Raw genomic sequence first — 16,256 nt, 5'->3', positions numbered from 1 at the left:
ATTGACCCATCACAAAAATATATAATGTATATTCGTTTACAACCATACAGAGTTCCCTTAACTGCTGACGGTGCAGCATCAGCAGTAATGTGGACGTTGTACCGGACCGTTGTGGTGAAGAGGGAGCTGAGCCGGAAGGCAAAGCTCTCAATTTACCAGTCAGTCTTGGTTCCAACCCTCACCTATGCTCATGAGCTTTGGGTAGTGACCGAAAGGGTGAGATGGCGGATACAAGTAGCTGAAGTGAGTTTCCTCCGTAGGGTGTCTGGGCTCAGCCTTAGAGATAGGGTGAGGAGCTCGGACATCCGGAGGGAGCTTGGAGTAGAGCCGCTGCTTCTTCACGCCGAAAGGAGCCAGTTGAGATGGTTCGGGCATCTGATCAGGAGGCCTCCTGGACGTCTTCCTTTGGAGGTTTACCGGGCACGTCCAACTGGGAGGAGACCCCGGGGTAGACCCCGAACTCGCTGGAGGGACTACATGTCCAACCTGGCCTGGGAACGCCTTGGGATCCCCCAGGAGGAGCTGGAGGGCGTTGCTGGGGAGAGGGACGTCTGGAGTGCCCTACTTAGCTTGCTGCCGATCCTGAAGAAGCGGCTGAAGATGAGATGAGATGAGTTCACTGTGAATGTGGTGGCCAAGGTGTTTTTTCACCAGCCTACATGTACAGCAGCAGGACAAAGAGGACTACGTTGCCACACAAGTCAAAAGGAAACAAAAGTACATGTCTATAAAGATGAACAGGGCAGAAAACCTCTCCACCATTTTCCAGACTTGAAAAAAAAAAAACCTTGTGCATAATCTCTTGAAACACGAGTCACCTTGGAGCTCATGGAATATCATTACTGTCAAATGAAATATAAGCAAGTGGTTTGCCACACTCCTTTATTATTTATAATAGGAAAAATAAACGACACTGCTTCTTAATGATTCATTCAGCTATCTACTGGTGTCATTTTCTCCCCAATTCATTGCTGATGTGAAGACAAATGTCAACAAGCTCACCATCCAACGTCCTCAGGCTCCTTTCCTTTCAAGCAGCCCTCTACCAAATACGTGGCATTAACAAGAGTTTTTGAGGATGATGTAAGCCATGTACAATGACAAAAGGTGGACATTTCACACTGAGTTCAGTACGTTTGGCATCATTTTTCTGGAACTCAAGAAACAAGTGGAAAAAGGCCATGTATTTCCCTTCATCGCTCTCTGGGGGAATGACCTTAAAAGTGGCCTCGTGACAAAGGGTGGGGTGAATGACTTCGTTATCCTCCAAGGCGCTGCCCCTCCCCCCAGGCAAAGCCCCCTGGACGCTCCTCAGGGAGGGGGTTGTAGTTGGCATCTTCCTCTGGAGTGTCAAACAGCATCTTTCTGTGGATGATGGAGACAAAAAAAACAAAAATCAAAATAAATGAAGGATTTGTAAAGACATGAAACAAAGCACATACGAGATAAAATCGTGGCGCCTGCTACAGGCTAATATCTCAGAGCGGAGGCCGAAGGACGGGAAACAGCCCAACACATAACTTGAGAAGTTGATGTCGTTATCTATAGACGCGAGACAATGTGTGGAAAAGTCGACCCACTCTCATCCCTTGGGATAAAAATAATACCACTTCACCCATACCAAATGCATACAATACACACGCCAAAGTCAGCGTTGGCGCGCACTGGCAGCGGAGCACTCCCGTTTGACACCGCTGGACACAAGCCGTGTTTTCATCGCACGCGTCCACAAAACACCTCATCACGTCTTTGACGACGTTTGAATTTTCTACAGATTTAAGTGGAAGCACACAGGTAAGAGAAGGACGTGAGAACTTGTTCTGCAATTTAACTGCATTAACTCTACAATCATTTACTGATTTTTATTTAACTAATGTTACATATTCATCTATTTTCTACATTTTTGTGGCGCTACATTAGTGTAACCGGTTATGTTCTGGCCCGGTGCGGGATTCGATACGGGGTGTACTGCACCACAAGGCGACATCGCTAACCGCTCGGCTAAAGGGTCAGACCCGTTAGCTAGGGGCTAACGTGTCTTATTAGTAGTTTACAGTCGTCACCCTCCCCGGAAGCGCGCCCTCGCGCTTTGTTCTTCCCGCGCTCCGAAGAGACTTCTGAGGATCTGCACACTTCCGGATCCCACCGCTGCCACCAATGTAACCGGTTATGTTCTGGCCCGGTGCGGGATTCGATACGGGGTGTACTGCACCACAAGGCGACAGCACTGCCCGCTCGGCTAAAGAGTCAGACCTGTTAGCTAGGGGCTAACGTGTCTTATTAGTAGTTTACACTAGGAATTCTGCGGAGCCACTTCAGGGACCTGCCGAGGAAAAAAAAGGTGAGAAAAATTCTGTGGAGTGAAAAACAATCCCTAGCAGGGTGGGAAAACTACCCTATTTACACACGGCTAACCATTAGCCCGCTAGCTAACGGGAATACCGTCAGTCCTAGAAGGAAGGAGGAGGACCTTTTGGAGTTCCTTCGAACGAGGAAAGTCCCAGAAGAGTAGGAAAAGGGACAAGGTAAGCAAAATTCATTTCAAGCAATTATTATTTGCTTAAATATTTACCTACCTAGCGAGCACATATCACGTTTGCTGTGAACATTGTTAGCTGACCTAGCTAGTCAGGTAATTTACAGACAATCTCTATGAGCCAATATTGACGACTCACCAGGGCAGAGACAACCCCACATCAGTACCATTTACTTCATTCTATGTCTCCTCCGACCCATCCCCCCCTCCCCCCGTTGACGCCCCTGACAGCTATTTGGAAGGTGCCAGTACTGCCAATCAACGAACTGAATACTGGTGGGATTTCTTGCGACAGAATTTTGGATGTCTTTGTTTTCTGACCTCAAAGACAATGGACTCTCCGACGGAGGATTTCTGGACTAAAGCCTACTACAGGTCTATGACCTCAAGGGAAACCTGAGTTCCTTGCCTACTACAGTTCTTCTCTATGGGACTAATCCAAGTGAGTTGATTCGATATAGTGTCTTGATGCTTATGAGTGTGTCAGAAGAAGAGGGGGGGGATCAATACAAATGATTTGCTATGATTATTAATGCATTGAATTCCTTTTAAAATGCTTTCACAGGATGAGCTGTATGACATGGTAAAGGTTTGGGATGCACACACCATCAGACCATCAAAGAATGCCAATGTTCCCAGTGGTCAGCCTAATGTGACGTACGCGTTGCCTGAGCTCTACAGGACCACAGACTTCCTTGCTCCAGTTCAAAATGACGATCTTCAGCTTTGCAAGAAGGAATGCATTTTTCACCTACCCATACCAGGTGAGCAGTTGTTTATGAATTATGATGTTCTTATGGCCAAGTCTCATTTGAATCTTAGCCGAGACCCGTATCAAGCTGTTGATTTATGCATGCATTTAAGAGATGTCATCATTGCATCCCTTTAATACTTTGGTGTTAGAGCGTGTCCATGTAAGGACTAGACAGACGTGATACATGCCATCTCACTGAACATGTGAATGAAAACCATTAAAAAAACTAAGAATACAATAAAATTAGATAAAATAATAAAGACCAGCAATTTACAAAAAAGAAACATGCGAGTTAAAAACGATTAAAGAAGGTAGAAATACAATAAAATAATAATTAAGACCAGCAAAGCAGGTGGATGAGTTTAAATACTTGGGGTCAACTGTTCAAATTAAAGGGGAGTGCAGAAGAGAGGTGAAGAAGAGAGTGCAGGGAGGGTGGAGAAGAGTGTCAGGAGTGCTTTGCGACGGAAGGGTACCAGCAAGAGTTATAGGGACATCAAAGAAGGTTGAATCAGTTCATCTGGATGCAACGTTTATTCACAGGTATGTTTCACACTCAACTAAGTGACAATGCTGTGATTACAACCATCCCTAATGCTCAGTAAATAGTACACATAGCCACATAGCTCAAGTTAAAGGCCACACCCATATTTGCATATGAAACTGATCGTTGGTTTCAGTTGTTAGGCAATATATTGTTTATAAGGGTGGGGATATTCTGCAGTCAGTTTAGACTGACTGTTAATATGAACACAGATATACTGTGCATGCAAGAGACAAGGGAGTAAGGCCAGGAGCATTGGAGGTGGGTTCACATGGTTCTACCATGGTGTGGATGGGAGGAGAAATGGGGTAGGGGTAAACCTGAAGGAAGAGTATGTCAAGAGTGTGCTGGAGGTGAAGAGATTGTCAGACGGAATGATGATTATAAAGCTGGAAATTGAAGGTGTGATGGAGGATACTAAAGGCAGAGAGCGGGCTTAAGGGTATCTGGAGGTGGGGTACAGAACATACAGTCTTGCTATATGCTGATGACCTGCTTTTATATGTGCACGACCCCTTATCTAGTATCCCTCATATTCTTTCAGTCTTGGAATCTTTTGGTGTGCTCTCAGGTTATAAATTAAATATCCAAAAAAAGCGTATGTTTCCCTATCAATCAATTGGCTGCAGACTTACCAATGTCATCAATACCTTTCAAACTATCTAACCCAGGATTTAAGTACTTGGGCATCGTTATTACTAGATCAATTCATTCACCACGGGAACAAAACCTCATGGTACTAACAGCAACAGTCAAATCTGACCTACAGAGGTGGAGTCATCTAGCACTTTCTTTAGCGGGAAGGGTACAGATTATCAAAATGAACATTTTACCTCGACACTTATATGTTTTCCAATGTCTCCCTATCTTTTGCCTAGGTAGTTTTTCAACTCTCTTGGTGGCATTATGTCCTCGTCTATCTGGGCTGGTAAGCATGCAAGAATTGGTAGAACCTTGATACAGAGAGACAGGTCGTTGGGTGGGCTTGGTTTACCCAACTTCCTTGGCTATTACTGGGCGAACAATGCTTACAAGGTCATGCTCTGGTTTGTTTCACCTCAGAGTAGCTGGTATCAGACTGAGGTTGACTCATGAACTTCATCTTCACCCCAGGCCTTGGCATGCAGCACCCTGCCCCTCTCTCCCTCGCAGTACACATCTAATCCCATTGTTTCGGTACTCTGAGAATCTGGGCACAGATTAGGCATCTCTTTGGGTGGCTCACTCTCCCCCAAGTGACCCCTATTTGCAATAATCATTTATTTTTGCCAGCTGGAATTGAACTGTAAAGGCATCCACCGCTTGGAAAACTTGTATATAGACAGCCTGTTTGCCAGCTTTGATCAATTACGTGCAGCTTTCGATTTAGGCAGCTCTGAATTATTTTTTTTTAGATATTTTCAGCTACGGGATTTTGCTAGAACCCACTCCCCCCAGTTCCCCCAAATCCCGCCCCCCAATGGTGTAGATGTTATACTTAGAGCCAGATCCAAACCAACGTTATCATGCTCACCTCTTTGATCGCCCGTAGGAAAATTATCCTTTTATGGAAGTCCACCCTGCCACCTTTATTTAAATCCTGGCTGCTCGATATTCTGTCTCCTAAAACTGGAGAAAATCAAATGTACACTGAGAGGTTCCTCCGATAGATCTTACTCTCACTGGAGACCATTGATCAATTATTTTGACCAGCTTCCCCCTGGTAGGATGTCGCAGTAATGGTATGCCTTGTGTCTGCCTGTACTGGGCACGGGTCTCGCTGCCCGTCTGCCACACTGCCCCCGTATAAGATCCCTGTATCTAGGCGTACAAGAAGGCTCTGCGTGTGCAGTAGTGTGCATGCTTTGTCTTATCACATTTACCTCCTGAGCTTCGGATCGTCAGTAGTCCTGCATAACGGCATGAACGTTAGCAACTACCAACTCTTCATTTCTAGTGTTTGTTTATATGTTTATTATTATGATTTTTAACTTTTGTTTTGTGTCGCTGTGTATGTGAGTGCTCGATTTGATTTCATGCTTCACGCGCAGTTTCAATCTCATCAAGGAGGACTGTGGGCTGGCAATCATCTAGTTGGGTCATTGGGGCCGTGGTTTGAGGGAAAGCAGGTTCGAAATGGTAAATTATGAAAATACCTATTCTTTTGTGGTTGTGCTTTTGTGTTACACCCTTGTCCTAATAAAATATTGTAAAAAAAAAAAAGAAAAAAGAAAAAAGTCTGTGCTGACCAGCTGGCCTCCATTTTCATACTGATCTTCAACAGATCACTGGAGCTGTGTGAAGTCCCCTCCTGCTTTAAGAGCTCCGTTATCATCCCGGTCCCCAAGAAATCCCGTATCACAGGATTAAATGACTACAGGCCCATTGCCCTAACGTCTGCAACATGAAATCCTTTAAGAGACTGGTGTTGGGCAACCTGAAGGAAATCACAGACCCCCTGCTCGACCCCCTGCAGTTTGTCTATCGAGCAAACAGGTCAGTCAGTACGGGATTGCACAACATCTTCCAACACCTTGACTCCCCAGTGACATACACAAGGGTCCTGTTTGTGGATTTCAGCTCAGCATTCAACACCATTGTCCCAGATATTCTCCACTAACCTGGCTCACTGTACCAGCCCTCATCTGCCAGTGGATTAAAAACTTCTTGACAGACAGGAGGCAGCTGGTGAGGCTGGGGAAAATTACATCCCGCACCCGGACAACTAGCACTGGCGCCCCCCAGTGATGTGTGCTCTCCCCTCTACTCTTATTCCTCTACACAAATGACTGCACCTCAGGTGACCTGTCTGTTAAACTGAAGTTCGAGGACGACACAACCATCATTAGCCTTATCCGGGATGGTGACGAGTCTGCATATAGAGGGAAGGTTGAAGAGCTGTCCCTCTGGTGCGGCCATAACAACCTGGAGCTGAACACGCTCAAAACTGTGGAGATGAAAGTGTACTTCACTGTCATCTCCACAGTTTTTTTTGGGGGGGACAGTGTTGGAGGACACCCCCCAACACTGTCCCCCCTCACCATGCTCAACAGCACAGTGTCTATGGGGAAAACCTACAGATTTCTCGGTCCTACAATTTCCCATGACCTAAGGTGGGTATCCAACGTAGACACAATCATCAAAAGAGCCCAGCAGAGGATGCACTTTCTCCACCAGCTGAGGAAGTTCCACCTGCCTCAGGAACTGCTGATTCAGTTCTACACTGCAATATTCCAGTCTGTCCTCTGCACGTCCATCATTGTCTGGTTTGGTTCGGCCACCAAACAGGACAGGGACAGATTACAATGGACGGTTAGGTCTGCAAAGAAAATCATTGGCGCCAACCTGCCCTCCGTTCAGGACTTATACACCTCCAGACTCTGGAAATGGGCAGGCAACACCACTGCAGACCCATCACATCCTTGTCACAACCTGTTCTAACGCCTCCCTTCTGGTAGGCACTACAGAGTAGGGATCGACCGATTATCGGCTAGATATTCGTCATTTTTCATATTATCGTTATCAGCATATTTTCATCGGCCAGCTGATTAAATAAAGTCCGCTGCGCAATACGTGTGCTTACGACGCAGCCTTCACTCTTCTGAAGCACAGCACGACACTCACTCCAACCACACAAACACAAAAGAGGAGCATCGAGGAGTCAGACCACATTTCTAAGGTAAGCGGAGCATGCCAGATGCCATAAAACTTGGTTGGTAAGAAAAGCATGCCATAACGTTAGTTAAAAAACTCACTCCGTAATGTTAGTTTCGTCATCTCTCCCCCTCCCACACCAAAGGACATAACGTCAGTCCAACATGAACTCAACAGGTTGCCAATTCAAACACAGAACACACTTTCCACTGCTGTGCTTAACCTTCAAATGTATCTAGGCCAAAAGAAAAAAGTTAATGTGTGATATTTTAGTTACATACAGAGTGTTATAGTCAGTGCTGTGCATGAACACTAAAAGAGTGGCAGTCATTAAACATGGTATCATATACAACATTACTTTGATGTCATATACAACATCGTTAATCCCAGACGACGAGGTCGGGTGGTAACGCTGAAATCCTATTAGGGACACATTGTTGCTTATGCACTGGTGGCAGTGGTTGATATTTTAATGTGTGATTTTTTAGTTACGTATAGTGTTATTGTCAGTGTTGTGCATGGATGTGTCAGACGGCCCTTTCACGTGGAACTACATTCTCTCAACTGCAGAATGTCCATCTGATTCTGCTGATCTGCGGAGTAATACCGTGTGCTACCCAGGTGCACTTATGTGAAGGAATACGGACATTCTGCGGTTGACAGAATGTAGTTCCACATGATATGGCCGTATGACGGCAAGATACAGCAGTGAAAATATTCATAACATAGCGCACATTTACATGGATTTCATTATTTTATGTGAGCCAACTTCCGTGCTGGCTACTCCTGCTGAATCTCCAAACTGGGATCGCACAGACTCCCATGTACTGCAGGCAATACACTGACTATCGATAAGTAGCTCATATAAGTACCTCATACAACCCCCCAAGTTCTCCCACACAACTCCCCTTCTCATGTCCCTACACTGGCTCACAGTAGCTGCTCGCATCCAGTTTAAGACTCTGGTGCTAGCCTACAGGGCAGTGAAAGGAACAGCTCCTTCCTATCTCCAGGCCATGGTCAAGCCCTACACCCCCGCCCGACCACTTCGCTCTGCTGCCTCGGGACACCTGGTTGGCCCGTCACTCAGAGGCTCTTTTCTGTCCTGGCCCCACAGTGGTGGACTGACCTCCCCACTGATGTCAGGACAGCGGAGTCGCTGCCCATCTTTCACTGCAGGTTGAAAACTCACCTCTTTAAGAACTACTACACTGTTACTTGTTCTTAGCACTTATTGTATTCACTCATTTAAAAAAAAAACTCTTTCTTGCACTTTTACTCTAACACTGGTTTTGCTCTTAGATGCTTGTTTAGATGCACTTATGACCTCTGATGACTAGTAGCTAGTTCTCACATCTCACTGGTCAATCTAAGTTAGCGGGAAGTCCATGGTCTAGTCTATCTTAGCAGCTAATTATTACGACTAAACCAGTGCAAAAATATGCATGATGGAAGATGAGAGACAAACTCTACAACTTCGTTATGGCCATAAATGCCATAACATGCAACAAACAGGGTTAGTGGTAGTGTGGAAGATGAACTGAGACATGCATTCCGGCCGGGCGGTAGCGGTAACCTCCGATCGCAGGCATCAGTGGTGCCATCACCAGGGAGCCATACAGAGCAGCAACAAACAAGGCAGCTACAGACTCCCCGTTATCACACACAGCAACACTTCGGAAGATGGAATTCAAGACCTAGGAAAAGGTACGTCTTTAGAAATGTTGGCAAGTCGATTGAAGTTGTGCTATGCTAGCTAGCTAACGTTAGTCTAGCTAACTTTGAGATAGCTAGCTAACCACTGCAACAGAAGCTAGTTCGCTATATCAGTAAATAATATGTGGATTTACTAGCTAGCTATGCTTTTAACCATGTAATAGAATTAAAACGGTTGTTGTGATTGGTTTTACAGGCCTAAAACACAATATCACTTGACATTTAACAAAGACGTCATACTAGTGCCCAACCCAGCATGGGGGATCGTGTGCAAGCAACGTTCCAAAACGGAGTTCCATCAAAAGGGACTCATCTTGGGCGCATTTGAGTTTGAGAGGAGTTGGGACTACAGGACTGTCATTACACAGATCAAAGATGCCTTCAAAGATAAAATCCCACAGGATGTGAGGCAAGTTTTACAGTGTAATTGTTATTGTAATGCTGTTGCCAGCACACTGCATTTTTCTCCACGTTCCTCAACAAAGGTGACCATGTCCTTTGCAGCAAGATGGGTATCTAAGCTGTCTTTTCACAGGATCTAAATAGGATCTAAACAGAGAGGAGGGTAGTACTGTACATCCCACAAATAACTAAAAAATCAGATAACTTACTTTTCCACTTTATTGTTTGGCACACATTAAAAACGGCTAGACAGCCTTCGTCAGAGCATATCAGTACAATGACAGCATGGTTAGTTTAAATACTGATTACATGGCATTGTGAGTGATCATTAGGCCTATTAATGTCAGCTGTGTAATCACTCCTAAAGTGTGATTATTAGGCCTATCAATGTCAGCTGTGCACAGTCATCTACTATACCATGCCAAGATTTAGGACTCATGAATTGGGAAACTTTGATACCCATACATTCACAGTGTGGGATTCTAAACTGCAATTAACAGAATTTCCTGTTCTCTTTTCAGTTTGCAAATTCTTATGGGTTGTGAGAACAAACTTGTGTGTCCTAAGCTGCGTGAAGACCAGGAGCTGAATGCATGTTTGATTCAGAAAGCCTTTTGATCAAAGGCTGTATACATCAGGCCACCCAGACCCTTGCCAGTAAGTTATTAGGCTATTCAATTAGCTTCTTAGTGTAACCAAGTTAATTCTGAGCCATCATAAATCCTCAGAGGTAGATGCCGAGGTCGTGGTATAGCCTACCAAAAGTCACTCACTCCTCCAGTATAAAAAGTGCCTGGCTGCATCATCGATTAGCTAGCTTTTCAGTGGCGTAGCGGGCTAGAGCAGTGTCTTGCAAACGGACAAGCTCAGAAAAACACAGTTTTGAATCCAACCCTGGGCAAGCCCTTAACATGGGTCGAATGAATGAGTGACAAAAACACAACCCAGAGAGCAGAATGAAGTCAGTCACATTAGTGATGTAGAGACTAACATTCTTTCAAATTTGATAGATCATCTGACATGTTTAAATGTTTTGTTTTTGTTTATTGACTTTTGTTACTTTTGTTTTTAAAGTTTGACGTTTCAGACTCCAATGACAACTGTGTGGAGGTTGTCACCCAGTTAATATCAGGAGAGTCCAGTGGCCGCATCATAACCAGGGCCATGGTGGACCAGACTCCATCAAGAGAGTCCATAGACTGGGCCATGGTGGACCAGACCCCATCAACATCAAGCAATTCTAGTGGCCCCATCACCACCAGGGCTATGGTGAACCCAGCTCCATCAACATCAAGAGAGAACAATGATTACTTATAACACCTACGTATCCATCTTAAGTTCACTGTCAGAGATGTCATCAGATGAAGAAGAACTTAACCTAGCAATACCGGCCAGTTTTGAGAGTCAAATGTAAGTACCCCAGCATTTAAAGGCCTGGCCTTCAATCATTAGGATTATTATTATTACTGCCTGCCGAAGCTATGATAGTTTTGACAGGCAGTCTAATAACATCAAACAAGCTTAATTTGGAAGCAAATAGTAGCTGGCTAGCATAATCAGTGTGTTGGCATTTCATTTTGCCCTCTCGTGTTCAACGCAAGGAGATGTAGCTAATAATGTGCCCACTGTTGAGAGAGCAGCATCCCCACAAGCTTGAGTACTGAAGCCAGCACAGCCGTGCCAATAACCACTGATAAAGCACTCCCTCTCGCATTTTATTGTTTAAATGTGCAAATAGCAGTCACGTTGTGGGACTAATTTTATAGTCTGTCATGCTCAGACACCCGGGAGGATCTAGGACCCAGTCCTCAAGTCCCACTGTCCCAACCATATATATCTATCCCGCCACCAGCACATTACGTGCAGCTCATGAGCAACCACTTGATTGGTCGAATCACGTATGCTGGTGCAGGAAAAGACAAAATGTAGTGAGGACGGTGGACCCTGAGGACTGGTTTGTCATTGTATGCTCTGACATAACATCTGATTGTGTTGCAATAGTGCGTTGGATATTTTGTCTAGATTTGATATTTTCAACCTCATGTCTCCCCATATGTCATCCAGCAGATCCATCTCAGTTGTATTTCTTACCGTTGGAACATACAACATATTACAGGTTTTAAAAAAAATTTTTGTCTTCTATTCACTAGGGAGGCAGGAGCCCCTGAAAAGATGCCAGCACGTGACTTACTGCTCAATCTTGCGAGCAGAATTGACACTGACCAGAAATGCAAGTTCAACATAAATCGGTCTTCCATGTTGGATGGAGCTGTACGTGGCTTCAAGGGATTATCCTACAATCCAAACTACAGGATGTCAATCAAGTTTTCTGACGACATGGGCAGAGAAGAAGAGGCTGTGGATTTGGACAGTCCAAGAAGAGAGTTCTTAAGACTACTCTTGGAAGCCATGGCAGTTTCGTATATGTTTGAAGGAAAGGAGGGGAAACTGAATTTGGCTTTTGATAGTGCAGGTATTTATTTAATTTATTAACCATACACATTTGGGGAATTGACTGTTATGAGGATATGTGCTTGACGACATTAATAATAGGATTTTAGAGTGAACTATCCATTTGAACATGAGATAATGTTACCTATGTTTCCCCAGCTCTGAGAGAGGACGGGTATTTCATTGCCGGCAGAGCAATTGCTGTGAGCCTTGTGCATGGCAGTCCTAGTCCTGGATTCCTCTCTCCAACTCTTTTTTCCTGCCTCGTTGGTGGCCCAGAGTCAGCCAAGCCTGTTTTGGAAGACATTTCTGATACTGACCTACATGACAAGGTCAAAAGGGTAATTCTATAGATTGTTGTTCTACAGATGTGTAATTTTAGTCCACACGTTAATGGACTCATCCAAACTGGTTAGATGGATTTGTTTGAATTGTTAGCTGTAGTATAGCAACTGCAATAAGTAATGATTGCATTAAGATTTCTGGTTGTAACAAAAATGGTATGTGGACACTCTCGGCATTGAGGGTTATGGGAAGAGCAGTTAAAAGTTGCTTCATATATCTCTCATATATGTCACATTAACCATTCTTTGTGCCCTTTGTGTATTTCTGATGTCAGATCTCAGAGTGCACCGCCCTAATGACCTGAAACGTACTACAGCGCCACTACTGGACTACTTGGCAAATGCAGGCTGTCTCAGGCCATTGACGAGCATAGAGGACAGAGATTTGCTCGTTCAGGACATCCTCGTGTTTCAAGTGATCCCAAGGGTCCGCGGACCATTTGAAAAGGTTGTCTTGATTTCAAGTTCAGTCTGCTTTATTTATAATAGCAGCATGTTGAATTAGGGCATTTTATGGAATTTAATTTTACTGAATCAACTTAACTCAGTGGGCAGATTGTTGTGTGTGCTAAGGATTGTGCCAAGTATGCACTAGTCGTGCTTACCGTCTTTTCTTGAATGCAGATTCAAGGAAGGAATGAGGACACTTGGCGTGTTAGATGTGATCCAACAGCACCCAGAGAGCTTCCATCCTTTGCTCTGTCATGAGCCACATACATTCACTGCTGAGATATGGGAGGATCTCTTCCATATTCGATCTTCTGAACAAGGAAGCAACAAGAGAGCAGCTGACGAGACTGCCATTTCCTTCTGGAGGGACTATGTGCAGGAGGTACAAACCCCAATTCCAATGAAGTTGGGACGTTGTGTAAAACGTGAATAAAAACAGAATACAATGATTTGAAAATCCTTTTCGACCTATATTCAATTGAATACACTACAAAGACAAGATATTTAATGTTCAAACTGATAAACTTTATTATTTTTTGCAAATATTCACTCATTTTGAATTTGATGCCTGCAACACGTTCCAAAGAAGCTGGGACAGGGGCAACAAAAGACTGGGAAAGTTGAGGAATTCTCAAAAAACACCTGTTTGGAACATTCCACAGGTGAACAGGTTAACTGGGAACAGGTGAGTGTCATGATTGGGTATAAAAGGAGCATCCCCGAAAGGCTCAGTCGTTCACAAGCAAGGATGGGGCGAGGTTCCCCACTTTGTGAACGACTGTGTGAGCAAATAGTCCAACAGTTTAAGAACAACGTTTCTCAGCGTACAACTGCAAGGAATGTAGGGATGTCATCATCTCCAGTCCATAATATCATCACAAGATTCAGAGAATCCGGAGAAATCTCTGCACATAAGCGGCAAGGCCCAAAACCAACACTGAATGCCCATGACCTTCGACCCCTCAGGCGGCACTGCATTAAAAACCGACATCATTCTGTAAAGGATATGACCACGTGGGCTCAGGAACACTTGGGAAAACCATCGTCAGTTAACACAGTTCATCGCTACATCTACAAGTGCAAGTTAAAACTCTACCATGCAAAGCCAAAGCCAGATATCAACACCACCCAGAAACACCACCTGCTTCTCTGGGCCCGAGCTCATCTGAGATGGACTGACGCCAAGTGGACAAGTGTGCTGTGGTCTGACGAGTCCACATTTCACATTGTTTTTGGACATCATGGACGTCGTGTCCTCCGGGCTAAAGAGGAAAAGGACCATCCAGATTGTTCTCAGCCCAAAGTCCAAAAGCCAGCATCTGAGATGGTATGGGGGGTGTGTTAGTGCCCATGGCATCATGGGTAACTTGCACATCTGTGAAGGCACCATTAATGCTGAAAGGTACATACAGGTTTTGGAGCAACATATGCTGCCATCCAAGCGACGTCTTTTTCAGGGACGTCCCTGCTTATTTCAGCAAGACAATGCCAAGCCACATTCTGCACGTGTTACAACAGCGGGGCTTCGTAGTAAAAGAGTGCGGGTACTAGACTGGCCTGCCTGCAGTCCAGACCTGTCTCCCATTGAACATGTGTGGCGCATTATGAAGCGCAAAATACGACAACGGAGACCCCGGACTGTTGAGCAACTGAAGTCGTACATCAAGCAAGAATGGGAAAAAATTCCACCTACAAAGCTTCAACAAGTAGTGTCCAAACGCTTATTGAGTGTTGTTAAAAGGAAAGGTGGTGCAACACAGTGGTGAACATGCCCCTGCCCCAGCTTCTTTGGAACGTGTTGCAGGCATCAAATTCAAAATGAGTGAATATTTGCAAAAAAACAATAAAGTTTATCAGTTTGAACATTAAATATCTTGTCTTTGTAGTGTATTCAATTGAATATAGGTCGAAAAGGATTTGCAAATCATTGTATTCTGTTTTTATTTATGTTTTACACAACGTTCCAACTTCACTGGAATTGGGGTTTCTAGGAGGCAAGCAATACCATGCTGTCAGAATTGCCCCTATTTACAATGCTTGCTGGGTAGGCTTCTGTGTGGTGCTCCTCATTTATGCTGATAATCAACATTATTATGTTTTATTTATATTATTGTTTCAATTAACATTCTCTGGTGTGTTTTCTTCCGGTAGAGGCACAAGGATCATCTAAGCTTCAGAAAATCCTGGCGTTCGCAACTGGAGCCAGTGAGATCCCTCCGATCAGTTTCTCCCCTGAGCCATCTATCACGTTTCTACATGAGTTCCCCTAGTCAAGGTTGCCACTGGCCAATACTTGCATCAACTGCCTCAGGCTGCCTTTACATACCTCCTACCAAGCCCTAACAAACAGTATGGACTTTGCAATAGGGAACACACAGGGCTTTGGCATGGAATAAACATACACTCAAGGCGTCAACACATGTCATTAATGCAGTGTTTTAATTCCAAGTACTCCCACCATAAAATGTGAAAAACGCAAGGGGCCTGAATAATTGTTTGTTTTTAAAAGCCTGAACAATGTGGGTAGGGTTGTTGAATGAACTGTTGCAGCCGCTGTTTCCTGCATTTTCCAAAGTATAACGTGCAGTTTACCTCCGTAGTTTTCACTGATGTTTGAGAAATAGTTTGTCTTTTCACTCAATTCAGCTATGAAACCAATACAAACCAACATACGTTCACTGTTATTTCATCATAATTACCAACTTATTGAACAAACAACATTACTAGCCTGACTTTAAACATGAAGCAAACCTTTTTTAGTTTAAATCCAAGCAGACTGCACAGTTGTAATTTTGAACAGCAACATTTCAAGACATGCATATTTTATGAACGTCTCTGTTCCATAAAATGTAAAAGACTGCCAAATAAATCAAGTCCGTGGTTTCCATTGTTTTCCATAGGGCCAAACGTCTGTTGAATGAGATTCCTAGTTGTCTGACTTATTATGATGTCATTTGATGGAACATTATTTGTTGTCTCTAACTCGGGAAATGGTCCATCCTCTTCTACACCAAAATCATTGTTAACAGTAAATATGCCATTAATAGCTGTATTATTTACTGCTGCGTTATTCAGAACACCTCTCTGCCACAGTTGAAGGGGTGTGTGACCCCCTTGAGTTGAAAGACCATGATGGTTCCATCGCTCCCTAAACTCTGTAACAGCCCTTTGAAGTCTTGGTAAGTAAATGAAGTGGAGACAAAATAGATGGAGATCCTTCAACGAATCTAAGAGTCCCTGCTCTTCCATGAAGGTGAATAGGTTACAGTAATGTGATGATACCACTCTATTAAGCTCTGCCCACAATCTTTCTCTTCGCTGGTTGTGAACATGTGGTGGCCAGTGATACAGAGAAATTGCAAAAAAAGTCAATGAGACAAGGATCCTTCAAAATAAGACTTTTATTGACGTATCAACAAAGTCTGA

General features: G+C 44.1%; 1 protein-coding gene and 1 pseudogene across 2 annotated transcripts in view; one reads left to right on the top strand and one right to left on the bottom strand.

Moving 5' to 3' along the window:
* Positions 1 to 781: 781 nt before the first annotated feature.
* Positions 782 to 16,256, bottom strand: part of LOC130121854 (derlin-2-like) — a 58,784-nt gene continuing 43,309 nt past the window's right edge. Inside the window, exon 9 of one of the 2 annotated variants that reach the window (XM_056290791.1) lies at positions 782 to 1,365. The gene's annotated coding sequence lies outside the window, so the exon portion shown is untranslated. The remainder of the gene's footprint in view (positions 1,366 to 16,256) is intronic. The other variant, XM_056290792.1, reaches the window with a different exon arrangement.
* LOC130121648 (G2/M phase-specific E3 ubiquitin-protein ligase-like) lies at positions 10,889 to 15,226 on the top strand (annotated as a pseudogene).

Source organism: Lampris incognitus, chromosome 12 (genome assembly GCF_029633865.1).
Source record: "Lampris incognitus isolate fLamInc1 chromosome 12, fLamInc1.hap2, whole genome shotgun sequence".
In the NCBI taxonomy this organism is placed as follows: domain Eukaryota; kingdom Metazoa; phylum Chordata; class Actinopteri; order Lampriformes; family Lampridae; genus Lampris; species Lampris incognitus.
The sequence above is the reverse complement of the archived record's forward strand: the minus strand, read 5'-3'. Positions and strand labels throughout refer to the sequence as shown.